Source organism: Dipodomys merriami, unplaced genomic scaffold, assembly GCF_024711535.1.
Source record: "Dipodomys merriami isolate MVZ:Mamm:240054 unplaced genomic scaffold, mDipMer1.0.p SCAF_4, whole genome shotgun sequence".
Lineage (NCBI taxonomy): Eukaryota > Metazoa > Chordata > Mammalia > Rodentia > Heteromyidae > Dipodomys > Dipodomys merriami.
In genome coordinates, this window is record NW_027205603.1 from 69,402,184 (window position 1) to 69,417,636 (window position 15,453).

Sequence of the window (15,453 nt, forward strand, 5' to 3'; positions counted from 1 at the left end):
TTTCAATTGACATGGGTTAAAGCTAAGAATAGGTTTCCTCTTGGGCTGTATAGACTTTTTTTTAAAGTTCTAATCCTTCTATGCTAAGACTTTTTTTTTAAGTTCTAATCCATCTATACTATATCTACATAACATGCATGCTAGGCAATCACTACCAGCAAGCCACATTCCCAGCCTATATCTACATAATGCAAAGTTGGTTAGAAGTGAGTTTCACTCTGGTACATTGTCACACACACACACCAAAAAAAAAAAAAATCAAAGGAAACAGTTCCTGTGTGCCACATCAGACTGGAATTTGGAAAAAATGAGGAATGGGAAACAGACCTGATCATTTATTTTTACCACCTACTTGTCTCCATAGGCTTCTTGGTCAGCAACATACCTGGTCCTCAGAGAGTAACTCTGAACTCTCCACCTCTCCCATTTTATTATTCAAAAGGAAATGTTGAGCTGAGTGCTGGTGGCTTACAACTATAATCCTAGCTTCTTACGAGCCTGAGATCTGAGGAACATAGTTTGAAGTCAGCCTGTGCAAGAAAGTCTGTGAGACAGAAGTAGAGCACGAGCTTTGAGAAAAAGAAGCTCAGGGACAGCTCCCAGGCCCTGAGTTCAAGCCCCAGGGTGAGCACAATAAACGAGAAAGGGTGTGTGTGTGTGTGTGTGTGTGTGTGTGTGTGTGTGTGTGTGTGTGTGTGTGTGTGTGTGTGTGTATGTGTGTATGTGTGTATGTGTGCATGTGCATGTGTGTATGTGCATGTGTGTATGTGCATGTGTATATGTGCATGTGTGTATATGTGTATGTGTGTATATGTGTGTATGTGTGTGTATATATGTGCTTATGTGTGTATATGTGTGTATGGGTATGTATGTGTGTATATGTGTGTGCATGCGTGTATGTATGTGTGTATATGTGTGTGTATGTGTGTATATGTGTGTGTATGTGTGTGTGTGTGTGGAAATGTCCAAGCATTGTGCTGAAAAGTCTTTAAATTGCATTTTCCTGCAATGACAGTAGCAGCTGCCTTGCCTTCTGTGCACACGGAGCTTTCTTTTTGAGCTTTGGCATGAGGGTGATGACAGAAATATACTAGTTTACAAATGCCAACACCCCAGGATACCACAGGGAGCAAAATTCACCTGCCAGAGTATTGGATACTATGTCAAGAAAAGGCAACAGCTGAGAAAAGCTCTGAGAAATATTTTCTCACGTAGGTGAAAAAGGCTGCCTAGAATCATAAATCAACGCAATGTCTATTTATGCACTCAAAGGTGGAGAAAATGGAAAATCTGTACAGCTCATCAAGTACTCTATAGAAAATAACAACAAACGCAGGCTATCAGACTATTTCCCCATGGGATGAAAGGACTTTTTGCTCCTCATCCTATTCTTAGAGAACTGGTTGGGACTACAAGCCTAATTGCTTCTAGATATTGATTTCTCTGTGTGATCCCTTCCTCAGTCTATTTTGAGCAAGTCTAAAAGACAGCAATTCTTTCATTTAGACTAACCATAACAATAAACATTGTAATATTTGCCCCTTAGATTTACCTTCTTGAACATCTAAAAGATACAGCTCTCAGCCAGGTGCCGGTGGCTCATGCCTGTAATCCTAGCTACTCAGGAGCTGGAGATCTGAGGATCACAGTTCAAAGCCAGCCCAGGAAGAAAAGTCTGTGAGACTCTGATCTCCAATAAAACACTAGAAAACCGGAAGTGGGGCTATGGCTCAAGCAGTAGAGTGCTAGCCTTGAGCTGAAGAGTTGAGTGACAGCGCCGGGGCCCAGAGTTCAGGCCCCATGACCAAAAAAAAAAAAAAAGGAAAAAGAAAAAAAGATACAATTCTCCTAAAGACCATTTCCTTTTATTTGTGATGGTGCAGCTTCCTATAGATACTAGGAAAAAGTAGTTTATGTATGTTGTTGATAAGCGGAAAGCCTTTAGTTTTAAATGTGATAATGAATTGCATTCACTGCTGTTTCACAAGGCGTTGGGCCCAGCAATATGCAGAAAATATGTGCATCAGTGCATCTTTGGGAGGGAAGTTCTCTGCCTAGGAAGGTAATGTGTTTGATGGAGATATGCCTCAGTAGCCTTGAATGGGCTGGAATTCTTAAACCCAGAGATTCATAAAGCACCATTGAAGTAGTAGGCTCACATTAAAAAATCATAACCCACAAAAAATATCTTTCTTCTCTTCAATTGTTTTGTTGCTTAAATCTCTCCCTTTTCTGCTCTGGATAATTCTATGGCCTTAGTATTACCCATCTCTCTTTGGACCCATAGAAGAGAATTGCACATACTATAAGTGAAAATTTGGATGTTTTGTTTGCTTACTTTGTGCCAATTGGGAAATGGTTCTCAAAATTAACCAAGAGATAGAAGCTCAGATTTTATTGTACTTTTCAAACCCCCATGAAAAATGGTCTGGTGAATTTTATTATATGACCCGAGAGCATATTTTAAGTTTGTAAAATAAAATCACCGTTCCAAGCACACCCAAACATGAAGTAAAGTCACCAAACAAAATGGTTTTCATCCTAGGTTGTCTTCTTGAATATTCTTACTTTTTATTTCTTTGTTTTCTTAGCTTCTAGCAATTGCTAGCAGAAGGGTAGAGTAGATGTCCAAAGTATAATGCAAGTGTATGAGAATTAAGAAGAATGTATCAGTGTGTCTTGGAATTGAGAAGATATTGTCTCTATATTTTTATTGTAAAATTAGGGAAGATCACTAGTATTTTATTGCTGCAACAGTTTTTGTCCAACCGGAAGCATATCTGAATTGCCTGGGATGATAATTTGAGCATCTTTGTCAGGTTTTGTGGAGGGATAATAGAGAAATATTTCAGAACGAGGAAAAAGGAATGTTTTATCCCATCCAGTTCTTCCAGCTTGTTTCTACAGGCTTTAGCTGGCTTTTTCAGTATATTGAAAGTATTTACTTTACAAAAATGTTGGGAGTGTTGAAAACTTGACAAAAAAAAAATAGCACAAGTTCTCTGACTTCATGGCTTTATGTATAGGAGATATTTATCTTGCTTGTCCTACCAAAAATGCAAAATACCTCAAAATGGAAAACATTTTTGTTTCTACCAGCCACTGGAATATTGAAGTGCTCAAAAATGTTCCCTGACTGAAACCATGCATCACAGGTGGTTGATAGCGAGAGAAATCATATCTTCAGCCTGCTGCCCCAAGGAGGTATTTGAGTTCTCTCTAACTTTTAGCCTTCATGGCTCATAGGGTTTTTGCTAGAGCTGGAAGTTTCTTGTTTATTACTAGTGTTTGTAGAATTGATGTGAAATAATAGCTTTCCCTATTTGCTTTCTTTCCTAATGAGAAAGAAATAAATGAACACTAAGCCAAAAAAAAAAATTAAAAAAAGAAGAAAGAAAGAAAGAAAAAAGAAAAAAAAAAGTCTGGAGAAAGTCCCAGGCTAAGTGCACAGAGGCAAAAGCAATGGCTTATATGACCGGTAAAGTTATGTAAGCAGGTTAGGAAGGAGGACTGAACTATTCACCTCATGCAGCACCTATTCAAAACAGAGGGTCAATAGTCGCAGCCATTTCAGTTTTGCCAGTCTTGCCCTCCAAATTAGACACGTGCCTTCCATTTACTTTAATCAGAGCCATATGTGTGCAAGGCAATGGCAGCACTTATCGCCGAGGAAGGAAAGTGCTGAGTTCCTGCCACCCACCCACCTCGGTGGCTTTAATAAGCCACAAGCAAATGAAAAACAAACATGCTGCTGGCATATTAGGAGACCATGGAGCTCAGACAAAATCGTGCAGAAGAAAGAGTCTGGGTGTAGAGACTGCTGGTGGTCTGGATTAACATCACAAAGGGCCAGAGTCTATGTTCACTATGCAGTCTAAGTTCCTTTATGGAATTCTTAGATCTGGGAATGTAGACAGCACTCACTGCACTGAACAAATGCTTGCTTGATTTCCTGAAAATTTTTGTTGCTTAGGATGTGTTACCAGTTCCATACTATCAAGTTTGAGGTTTAAGCAAAACAACAACAACAAAAAAACAAAATGTACACACACACACAAAACCCTATGTTTATATGTGTAGTCAGTGATATTCATCTTGTCACTTTTAAATATATATAATATATAAAATAAATATTACATAATATATTATATATACAATGGATGGTTAGAAAGGATGGATTGGCTACATAGAGAATGTGTATATAATAAAAATGCCATTTTCAGAAAGGATGGGGAGATGAAAGAGAAAGAGACAAAAGAGAAAGAGAGATCAAGAGCAAGAGACCAAGAGAGATGTGTTAACCGTTCTATACTATCAAGTTTGAGGTTTAAGCAAAACAAAAAAAAAAACAACCCCCCCACAAAACTTCTGTTTGTATGTGTAGCTTATATGTTTAAGTCACTCTTAAATATATATAATATATAGGTTATATATTATATATAAAATGGATGGTTAGAAAGGATGGATTGGATAAATAAAGAACCTTTATAAAATAAAAAAAAATGCCATTATCAGAAAGGATGGGGAGATGAAAGAGAGATAGAAAGGGGGGGGAGAGAGAGAGAGAGAGAGAGAGAGAGAGAGAGAGAGAGAGAGAGAGAGAGAGAGAGAGAGAGAGAGAGAGAGAGAGAGAGAGAGAGAGAGAGAGAGAGAGAGAGACCATAGGTATAGATTTATTTCCAAGACATCCTAAATGGAAAAAGTACTTAAGGTCCCCTGACAATACAATTTCCTTAAAAGCTTAATAGGATTGTGGTCTATTTTCTGTATTTATTTTAGTACAGACAAAGTAATTCTCTTGTTATTGTCTAGGAGATAGATTTTTGCCAATTGGTTGTATACACCAAGCTCTAGCTTGATATTCTCACTTAGCCTCTATCTCACCATAGGGCTGAGAATTTGAACTCATCTTTTCCCCATTCAAAAACTGTACTTCAAGGATTAGCTGTTTCCTTGGGTTGGTCATAGGTCCCATTGGTAGATGGAGTTTAGAGATTGGGCTGTTTAGAAGCCAGAGAAGAAAAGGGTTAGGTCCCTATCTTATCTTGGGCTACACTTTTAACCTCAGTTCTACTTTTAGCCTGGGACAGAGCAATTAGTTTCTCTATTCTTGCAAGTGAAAACAAACTCTAAACCATCTTCAATTATATAGGTCTTTCTTGGGTAGGTAAAATTTTGCCTTCCTCCTCTATTTCCAAGGGATATAGTACATAGATATTCTTTTCTTGCTAGTCCTCAGTGAAGATTGCAAGGAGTAACCGAGAATCTCACAAGCTAAAGATCTTTGGCAAAGTTTTCTAATATTGAAGCCTTATTAGGTACAATATCTCTTATACCTCACAACAATAGTTGACAGGTTATGTGCCTGTAAAAAAAAATCCTACTACTTGGCTTAGTAAGATAGAAATCTTCTTTCTACTTAGCATAGTCAATTCTGCACTTATTTATTATACTTGCTCCTTTGATACCTTATTGGAGATAAGAATCTCATCTTATAGACTTTTCTGCCCAGGCTGGCTCCAAACTATGATCCTTAGATCTTAGCCCTGAGTGTTGGCCACTATATCCTCTTTCTAAGTCTTGGTTTCTCTATTAGGTGCAACTTTCTATTGCAAATGGTAGAAGCCTAACTCAAACTTCAGTAAAATAATTTAACGTCTTTATGTATTTTTCAGGACAGTTTTCCTTTTTTTTTCATTTTTTTTGGGGGGGGTCCAGTCGTAGGGCCTGAACTCTGGGCCTGGGCGCTGTCCCTCAGCTTTTCAGCTCAAGGCTAGCACTCTATCACTTGAGCCACAGCACCACTTCCAGCTTTTTTCTTTTTGCTTATGTGGTGCTGAGGAATTGAACCCAGGGCTCTACCACTGAGCCAGCTTCCCAGCCCAGAACAGTTTTTCTTAAAGAACAACTGAATACCATCTAAACCTTAGTGGGTTTGAGATTAACCTGCTTGCTTTCTACCCAGATAGTCTATTTTCTTGTTCTTTGCTTTATTCTCAGACATCTCATAGTCATTTCTGGCAACTGCAGACTTGTATGTCCCTAAGCTACAGAAAAGAAAGAGAAGACCTCTTGTCTAATAACATTAACAGTCTCACAAGTTGGCCATTATGTACACTTGACCTGGCTGAGAGTATATTTATCTCTTCCTAGACAGATCTCTGTGAGTGATGAGCAAAGTGTCAATCTCTTTCAAAGGGCAGGGGGTTGTTAGTTTCTTTAGGAAATGTGTTTTTATTATTATAATAAGTATTACTTGAATAAGAAATGAGAGATGTTTGTCAAAAGTGTAGACTGTTCAATTTTAGTAGATGAGTTCTGCAGACCTATTTTTATGGCATGTTTACTAGAGTTAATAATAATCTATCATATAATTGAAGTTTCTAAGTGAGTAGATTCTAAATATTATACCACAAAAAGGATAAGTATGTGAGAATATGTGATATGTAGGTATGTTAATTATCATGATTTAATGATTTCATAATGTATATATATCAAAATATCATTACTGCAAATATATGCAATTGTTATTTGCCAATTATAGTTTTAAAAAGCTGTTGAGAAAAGAGTGTATGGGTTCTAGGCATGAAAAATAAGAACTATGAATGACTGATAAAATATTAGTTAGCTGTTTATGCACTGGTGGTGCATACCTGAAATCCTAGCTACTTGGGAGGCTGAAATCTGAGGGTTGCGGTTCAAAGCCAGCTGAGGCAGGAAAGTCTGTGAGACTCTTATCTCCAATAAACCACCAGAAAACCGAAGTGGCATGGTGGCTCAAGAGTTTAAGCTCCATGACCAACATTAAAAAAAGAAGAAATGGATTTAACAAGGGGAGAGAAAAGAAGGAAAGCCTAAATGTGCAAAAATTTTAAGGGATATCATGGTTTTAAAAGAATAGAGATTATTGCTATGCTGTACAATTTTGAGGAGATACTATTTTATAGCTTGTTTTGCTCTTTCCTTATTTAAGCTTATTTTGCCTTTTCTTGTCATCTTTCAAAAATTCTAGTAAAAGCCAGGTTCTAGTGGCTCACACCTGTAATCCCAACTACTCAAGAGGGTGGAGATTTGAGCATCTCAGTTTAAAGCTAGCATGGGCAGAAAAGTCCTTGAAACTCTTATCTCCAATTAACCAGCAAAAGGCTGGAAGTAGAAGTGTGGCTCAAGTGGTAGACTGCCAAGATTGAGCAAGAAGCCAAGTGGTGAGAGCATGAGGCCCTGATTTCAAGCCTTAGTAAAAGAGAGAGAGAGAGAGAGAGAGAGAGAGAGAGAGAGAGAGAGAGAGAGAGAGAGAGAGAGAGAGAGAGAGAGAGAGAGAGAGAGAGAGAGAGAGAGAGAGAGAGAGAGAGAGAGAGAGAGAGAGAGAGAGAGAGAGAGAGAGAGAGAGAGAGAGAGAGAGAGAGAGAGAGAGAGAGAGAGAGAGAGAGAGAGAGAGAATGTTCTGGTGGTGTAATACCATGCTGGTTTGGAACTAGAGTGTACCAGTTTTATATACATGGTGTAAGATTCTTGAAAGTCATTGCTAAGTCTTTAGGGAAAATTAGTAAATTCAAAGTTCTGTTGTGTACCTTCAAGGAACCATTTCTCCTCAAAAGTTCTTTCTTTTTTTAAGTCTTCAGTATTTCTCGATGGTAAATATTCTTTTGACAAAAGTTTAGGAGCACGTTCATTACTATCTATAGCAATGAAGATAAACTGTAGCTGTGAACAACCATAAAGCATCTCAACACAGTGGAAACAGGCTTTAATATAAAATTAGAAGGATTTATTGTATATGAAGATAATATATAGCAGAAATGTATGTAGTCATTTCTAAAAACTATTTTTATTATGTTTAAATAATTGTACACAGGGGTTTCAGTTCAGCATGTCATATATGTATATAATATGTATATATGTATATAATACATCCATTTTTGTGTGTGTGCTGGTATTCATGTGTGAGAAAACTGTAATGTAGTGTTTCTATTAATATGCAGTAGGCTTTCTAGGTTGGACAAAGTGGCAGGAGATGATCCATGGAATAGCTCTGAACCCCAAGAGGACTTAAGACCACATTCTATATTTGCTTTGTTATTGATGGTAGAGTTGACTCAGATTAAAGACCAGCATCAAAATGTCCAAAATCTGGCCCCAAAGAACCCTGAGTTCAGTGCAGCAAATCAAATATTCAGGCAGGGCACTTTTGGCTGTTTTGGACCTCTAGAAGCCTAGATCTCTTAGCTCAAGTTTGACACAAATGCTGACTAATTCCTGTGTAGAAGAGATGTGCAGATTTTTTATTTTTTATTTTTTGTTGGTTGTGGCACCTGAACTCTGGGCTGGGCGCTGTCCCTCAGCTCTTCAGCTCAAGGCTAGTGCTCTACCGCTTGAACCACAGAGCCTTCTGCCTTTTTCTACTTATGTGGTGCTGAGGAATTGAACCCAGGGCCTCATGCACGCAAGGCAAGCACTCTACTGAGCCACCTTTCCAGCCCTGAGATGCACAGATTGTAAGTAGTTGGAGCTACTTCTGAGTTGGAAGCTCAGGATAAAGCTCACTTTATCTCTAGTCCTTCTGATTCTGCTCATTGGCTGTTATCTATCCCCTATTCCTACCTTTCCTGGCCCTCTTAACTTCAGAGTCTCAGGTGTTATTTTCATTGGCAGACACTAAGCTTCTTCCTAAGGCTGCTTCCATTCTTGTAACATCAAACTAGCATTTTAATTAGATCTAGGAAGCAAATGCATTGTGATCATTTCCTGCATCTGGCATCTTTCAATATGGAAGCACCTGCTGTGGTGATTAAAAAGAACCAACCCAGGGATTTGTTCTATTTGCTGCTTAAAACAACAAGAGAGACTAGTGAGATTTATATTAAGGCTGCACTGAAACTTATCCCTTTGATGTTGCTGTCTTTCAGAAAAAGTACCCTGGTTTTACAGTTATTTGGTAGATTTCTCAAAATGGTCATTCTGGAATGTGATAGCCATTACAATTTTCAAACAGTTGCTCTACAGAAGAGGTTTACTTGTTCTATAATGGAAAACAATGGGAAAGGGTGGAATTTCTGCCTGCACCAAGTCCTGGAAGAGGACTGCATATAAAGGAGAGGAAGTAAAAATCAAATTATTGGCTTTTCAGGGTCAGCAAAGTGCTGCTAAGACACACTGAAATCTTTTCAGATACAAATGAACAGTTCCTTTTCAACCCTTGCTTGTAATAGTTATGGTTGAAGGAGTTTTGCTTAAGGTGAAGACTGTTTCAGGTTACCAACTGTGTGTAACAACAAACTATCCATAGTGGCTTAAAGCAAAAATGGTGGTTTACCATTATTATCTGTGATAATGGTTTGGGTTGACTGGGCTCAGAGACATAGCTCTCCTTAGGGTCTTTCAGGGTACTACAGTCCTGTGGTGCCTGGGGCTGGAGCTGTGTTTTTGCCAAGACCTCCTCATTCATATCTGCTGCAGAACAAGAGCTACCATAGCCCCAGCTCCTCTGGTGTCTCTCTTTGGCTGTTGATAGCCTTGCTCCATGCTCTCTCCAGCACGGGGTCTTCAGAACAGCTAGACTTCTTATGTAGTGACTCAGAGCTCCAAAACATGTGTCTCAAGACACAGCCAGGATGCTGTTATCTTACCTTATATGACCTGACCGTGCAAACCATTTCTGCTTTATTGTATTTGTTAAGAGAGAATTAGCTTGCTCTATATTTACTGGAAAAGGGATCACATTCTACCTCTTATGGGAAAAATGCCAAAGAATTTGCAGGCACGTTTTACAGCCACTGCAAAGCCCATCATTTTTTTTTTTAAGCTTTGATGTCAGTAGAGACAAAACCCCAAACACTTTGGTCATGGTTAAAAAACCCTTTAATTTAGGTCAGTGGCCATAGCAAACAAAATTTGCCTTTGGTACCATGTCAGGCCTGTGGTATTGTTTGAAGCCTCGAGTCCCTTATGATAGCATCCTATGAATCACTATGATGTATCACACATGTTTAGAAATTGTTAATAAAGACCTCCATAGATATGGTTGAATTTTGTATGCTTGAATCCCAGTGGGGTTGATGCCTTTTCCTCTTTTTTTTAATCTCTGTGGTCGCAGACATACCGTGTGTGGCTACATAACTGGGAAGTCAGAACTAGCCTCTTTGAGAAGCAGGACAGATAAAGGATTGTTCTAAAACAAAAAGAAACTGTGGTGTTCTTTTCTTCCCTACAGAAGACTTGATATAAAATAGAATGAAAGTTTTTCTAAGTTCACAATACACCTGGCTGCATTTCCTACCCAGGTCCCTACTTTAATCCCTTTGTTAACTTTCCTGCTGGAAACAGCTTTTTTCTCTAATGAATCAGATTTTTTTTCTTACCTTCTTGGGCTCTCTCATCAGAATCCCACTGGTTAGAAAAGTTCACTGACAATGTCATCTTTTTGGCTGTGATTGGAAGGTTCTTATCAAAGGCTTATTCTATGTGCTTTTTTCTTTCCAGCACTGTCTCCCCAACTCCAGGCAATCCTACCTAGAACAACAGATACCAGGATCTATGCAGGTTCCTGCCCGCATGGTTCTAGGGAGGGTGGGTTTTTTTTTTCCGTATACAACAGAAGTAGTGATGGTGTGTCAACTCTGAGGTCTTAAAAATAGATTCCTCTTGGTTTCTCTATGTCTTATTCCATATGCTACTAGGAGAACTAACTTTCCCCTAGAAGTAGTTTTAAGGAGAAGCCTGTGTGAAGAGCAACTAGATGGCCAGCAGCCATCTGAGGGGTCTTAAAAGCGGGGTCTTCAGTGTATTCCTCTCTTTAGAGGCTTCAGCTACAGCTCAGGTCTCAACAAGAAACCTCACAGAACTATCACTCTCTGAAGACCAGGCACTCTGATTCCTGATCTTCAGCAACTGTGTGAAATAGTAAAAAAAAATATTTTAAGCTGCTACATTATAGAATAGTTTGTTATATAGCCAGAGATAACTAAAATAACCTCTTTTCTGCCCTTCTTGCAATCTTCTGCTTCCTAGGTGGTCACTGAGTCATGGCTGAACCAGTAAAAGATGAACAATTTTCTTTGGCTCTCTAGGAAGTCCATGGCCTCTCACAGCACATACAGGTTAATAGATGGGAATTTTGTAGGTTTCTGTTGACTGTCTCGTCTTTCCGCTTTCTACAGAACTGAAGATTGCCAAAAGCCATGACTGAATCTGCAATGTCTGTGGGATACACATATAAAACATACGTGGTTAAACATTCACAAATATAGACACTGAGCTGCTATATATGTCTGTCAGAAAAGTCTGCCTCTCTCAATAAAGTCATTTGTATGATTTGTCCAGGCCTGCCACATCCAGATGCTATTTAGTCTTAGCAAAAGTATCCTATAACTTTATAAAACATTTTTTGAATAGGCCATAAAGCAAGCTGTTTTGCTGTCCATACTATTTATTTTGTCTCTTCTCACCTTTTTAAAAAGTCACTTTACTTGATATTTTGCAGCTATAAAATATTTGAAATAAGTTGATTTTATTACTGAATAACCAAGTTATGATTTAGCATACTCCCTTAGAGGTATTTGTTAATGACTGAAAGTAATTTTCATGTCGTGACTCTCTGTGAAATGTATTCATTTGGGATTTCTACAGACTAGATTATTCTTGTAGTTCTTTCTGTAAACATGTGTTGAACACTCAGTGGGACCTAAGTTAAATCAGAAAGTGACTTATCCATGATAAACTATTTTTGGTAAGGAACAAGAGGCAAACATATAGATGAAGAGATTCCAGGTGGTTTTAGTTACTTCTTACTTGCTGTGACTCTCACCCAGAGCTACCCTAGTTGGCGAGTTCTTTCCTCTCTAGTTCCACCAGCAGTCACTTTGCCCCATTCACTTACTGGCAACTGAATTCAGGTAAGGAACGGACCTTGCAGAGCTCAATCATTGTGTCCTTTACTCAGAAAGGCCAAATATTTTATCATCCCTTGGTCATGTGGTGATCTTAGAGCTGAATGCCAGCCTGTGGGGCATTGAGGTTGGCTTGAGTTGCTTTCTATTTGATGGGCATAGAAAATGCAGTAGTGCCCCATCCTCTGCTCCAGCATTCAGATAACTTATTATACACAACATACACCTATATTTTTCTCTCCAATTTTTTTTTCTTGTCTATGGGAGCATGCTTGAATTTGCTGAGTTGGTAGAGGAGCTGAGAGTTGACATCCCTAGAGTGGATGTTATCATGGATACCAGTGGTCTTTGAGTTGGTAGATAAATATATCCCAGTTTCTTAGGTCAAGAGACCACTCAAAAGTATGTTTTATCTTTCTTTCATACTTTTCCAGTGGGGCTTTGGCTGCTCACGAAGGATCTGGCCTTTGAATATTCTTTTAGTGGCCCTTTTCCTTTATTATCCCGATTCCCTGAGCCCCCTGCTTATATGTATTCCCCATTGACCTTTCTGCAGTCAGTCTTGAGTATTACTTCTGGGGGAATATTTAGGGTTTGTTATTTAGGAAGCACAGCTGCGAGCCCAGTAAAATCATGTTCTTCATCTACTCTTGAGCAATAAAGCTGACATTTGTACCCACATCTGTCTGATTCCCCTATTTGTTTCAGTTCAGAAGCCAGATTTGTGAATGATTTTTTTTCTTATCAAAGTTCATTTTTTAAAACTCCATCATTTTTTACTCTCTACTAGTTTCCTTATAATAAAATAGAAAAAAATAGTCATCTAACACTCATAAATAAACATTAAGTGAATTTGGCTCACAACTCCTGCTGAAAATATGTAGAAAAATATATAAATTTTCTGTTTTATTTACAGAGCTGTAACTTCATGACAAATTTAATCTCCTTAGTTAAAAATCTGAAAGAAATTGCTTTAATTGACAGTTTAGGGTGTTATAACTTTTTTCCTTGTTGGATATCCACATACATATTTGACTTGCTATTTTACTTTGTATGTGGGTTTTTTTTCCTGAAAGAAAGATCTTATTTTTTATTTTTATTTTTTATTTTATTGTCAAGGTGATGTACAGAGGTTACGTAAGTAAGGTAATGAGTACATTTCTTGGCGAACAATGTCATACCCTCCCTCGTTTTCCTCACACTTTCCTTCCCCCCCCCCGACTCCCCTTCTCGCCAACTTGTAAAGTTCATTTCCAGCATAGTGTCTTGTGAGTATCGCTGTTGCATCGGTTCACCCTTTGTTCTTTTTCTCCCTATTTTGTTATTCCCCTTCCCTTCCCCAAATCAGAAAACATATATACAAGACACAGGATACCAAAATCAAAAACAGTATAACAAAAGGGGATAAACCAAAGGGGGGAAAAACAAAAGATAAAAGAAATCACTTCACACTCTACATTGAAAAACAAAACCAAAACAAAATCCCCTCCTGTTTCCATATCTTGGAGCTTATTTTGATTAGCATCATTTTATATAGTTATGTGGTACATAGCTGTTGAGCTATTGTGATCCTCTACTAGGATTATCCTAGGCATACACTAATTATTACATATGAGGGAAACCATGGAGCCTATGTTTCTGGTTCTATGAAGTCTGGCTTACTTCATTTAATATGATTTTTTCCAAGTCTTTCCATTTCCTTAAAAATGGGTCATTCTTTCTGAAGCATAGAATTCCAGTGTGTAAACTTTCCACATTTTCTTGATCACTCATCTACTTAGGGGCATCTAGATTGGCTCCATATCTTAGCTATGGTAAATAATGCTACAGTGAACATAGTTGTGCTGGTAGCTTTAGTGTGCCCTTGTTTGTGATCATTTGGGTAAATGCCCAGGAGTGGGATTGCTGGATCATAGGGGAGCTCTATGTTTAATCTTTTGAGAAGCCTCCATACTGCTTTCCAGAATGGTTGACCTAGTTTACATTTCCACCAACAGTGTAGTAGTGTTCCCTTTTGGCCAAGGCCCCAACACATCTACTAGTATTTGTTTTCTTGATAATGACCATTCTAACTGGGGTGAGGTGGAATCTCAATGTTGTTTTGATTTGCATTTCTTTTATGGCTAGAGATGTTGAGCATTTCTTCATGTGTCTATTGGCTATTCTTATTTCCTCTTCAGAGAAGTATCTTTTTACATCTCATTGTTGCAATGGGTCCACCTGTATCCCTAGTTAAATGATGTGTTTTTTCCCTTCCCCTCTACAAATTATACCAACATCATACAAGTCGTTATGTTGAACGAACTTTACAATTTTGGTGCAGGGGGATGGGGGGAGCGGGGAGGATATGTGGGGGGGGCAGGGGGAGGATGGGAAGGGATGGGAAGGGGAAACAAAGGAGGAGGCTACAATGCTTGATAAGAAATGTACTCATTTTCTTGGCCATGTAATTGTAACCCCTCTGTACAGTATTTTCACAATTAAAAAAAATTATATCAACATCAAATACAGTGAAAGCAGGGGTTATACCATGGGGGAGGGACATACAAAGCAACAAAGAAACAATTGCATGAAAGGAAAAAAAAACACAAAAAAACATTTGAATACTTATCTTGGGGTTCATTCCCCTAACATCAACTTATCTGACCTTTTCTGCTTGACTGGGGTATACTAGTTATTGCAGATAAGGGAAACCATGGGACCTATGTTTCTTTGGGCCTGGCTTACTTCACTTAATAGATTTTTTTCCAAGTCTTTCCATTTCCTAACAAATGGGGCAATGTAATTCTTTTTGATGGAGGCATAGAATTCCATTGTGTATATATACCACATTTTCTTGGTCCATTCATCTACTGAGGGACATCTGGGTTGGTTCCATATCTTAGCAACAATGAGATGTACAAGTTGTTATGTCGAAAAACGAACTTTACAACTTTAGTGGGGGGTGGGGGGAGGATCGGGTGGGGGAAGGGGGGAAGTATGGGAAGGGATGAAAGGTGAAACAAAGAGGAGGCAACAATGCTTGATAAGTTTTTTTTTTTTTAATCTTGCCCATGTAATTGTAACTCCTCTGTACAGTATTCTCACAATAAAAAAAAAGAATTTTCTTTTTAATTCTTTAGCCCACTTATTAATGGGGTGGTTGTTTCTTTTAGGATTTGTTATTGAGGGTTTAACTATTTGAGCTCTAGGTATATTTTTGATATGAGGCTCTTTCTTATCTGTTGTATGGCTAGTGAAGACCTTCTCCCAGTCTGTGGGGTTTCTATATATCTTGCTAGCTATGTCCTTTGCCATGCAGAAGCTCTGTGGTTTAATGCAATCCCATTTATCCAGCTTTACTTTGATTTGTTGTGTATCTGGATCTCTATTTAGGAAGTTTTGATCTGTGCCAAGGAGCCAAAGTGTGCCCCCTATTCCTTACTGTAATTTTTTCAGGGTATCTGCTCTTACCTCTAGATCTTTGGTCCATTTAGAGTTGATTTTGGTGCAGGCTCTAACTTCAGTTTTCTACACATGTATAACCAGTTCTGCCAGCACCATTTGTTAAGAGGCTGTCTTTCTTCCA